The sequence below is a fragment of the Propithecus coquereli genome, unplaced genomic scaffold, assembly GCF_000956105.1.
Source record: "Propithecus coquereli isolate 6110/MARCELLA unplaced genomic scaffold, Pcoq_1.0 Scaffold142, whole genome shotgun sequence".
NCBI classification, from domain to species: Eukaryota; Metazoa; Chordata; class Mammalia; order Primates; family Indriidae; genus Propithecus; species Propithecus coquereli.
The window spans coordinates 2,125,570-2,127,122 of NW_012138525.1; positions in this window are offsets into that span (position 1 = coordinate 2,125,570).

Consider the following 1,553-nt stretch of genomic DNA (forward strand, 5'->3'; position numbering starts at 1 on the left):
GTTCGGGAGTCCTAGCAGCCCAGGCACCTGCCAGAAACAGGCAGAGTCTCACCAGAGGAGGTTAACGTCATCCCGGGTCTCAAATTATTTAATTTTTAACATACGGTAAAAAAATAACCTGGGACACTACACAAGCGTGAACCAAAACAGCAGAAACAGTTGTCAGACTCAGACACACAGGGCTGAGATTGGGAGTTGCCAGGCGTCCATGTGAAAGCACGATGCTTATTATGTCCTAGCAGTAAGACGAGGCTGAGAATTGGGGCAAATAATTAGAAAATATAAATAGGAAAAATGCAAATTCTGAACCAAAAAATACATTAACTGATACAAAGAACGCAATGACCATGTTTAACAGCAGCATCAGTGAACAGGGGGCAGGTGAGAAGTGACGGCGGGACGAAGCACAGAGACACGCGGTGGAGCCGGGAGGCCCAGGCGGCGCGGGGAAGAGCAGTGAGCGTGACCGCAGCAGAAACGAACGCCGCCGGCCACAGCAGCAGCATGCTTGATTGCAAAAAATGGAAACGATGCAAATGCCCATCACCTGGTGAAACGATCAACACACTGTGGCAATAGAAGGGAATGAACTACGTGCAACAGCAGGGACGGACCTTAGAACACGGACGTGGAAGAAGCCGGATGCAAAGGACGCACATTGCGTAATTCCATTTACATGAAATGTCCAGAAAAAGCAAATTTACGGACACAGAAAGCAGACTCATGGCTGCCTGGAAGTGATGACAGAAAGGGCACAAGAGATCTATTGGAGCTGATGGAAATTTTTTTTTTTTTGGATCATGGTGCTGGTTACACAATTATAAATTTACTAATAATTGAACTGTGTGGTTAAAATAGGTGAATTTATATGTAAATTATACTTCAGTAAAGCTGTTTAAGCAAGTTTTCCAAAACTGGTTGTGCCGGATACCAACTAATCACTCCCCACGTCCAAGTCCTGCCTTCGCTCCCTGCTCTGCGGCGAGCGTCGCTCCTTTGCAGGCAGCACGTTAAACTCTGTCGGTGGAGACAGCGGAGGGATATTGCAGGAGTGGTGCTTCTAGCACTTTCTTCTTGCTCTGACCCCACGGCTGCTCGAAGCACATGTGGGAGACATCTGGTGGTGGTCCGCCCCTGCCATGCACCCACAGCCCCGGTGCTGGCGTGGGCACCGCACACCCCAGGCCTTGTGCCACCTATGGGCAGGCAGCTCTCCACCCCCCAGCCTCGGCCTGTCCACACCATGGCCCTCTGGCACCTCAAAGGGATGTGGCTCTGGAAACCGGCTCCAGCCTGGGCGACCCAGTGAGCTTCTGTACCTCCCAGTGAATTCTGAATCCCAGCCACAGTGGGGAGTGGCCCTTCCTTCCCTGGGCACTCACCTTCAGCCCTAGGACATTCTTTAGCATTCTCCTTATATGGGGACTCTCCCCTTAGAGTTATCAATTCCGAACGCTAATCTTTTCCTTTTCGGATTGCTCCATCTCAGTTGGCCTTTGACTGGCAACATCAAGCCTTGGATTCAAGCAGCCTTATAAACTCCACATGGGACA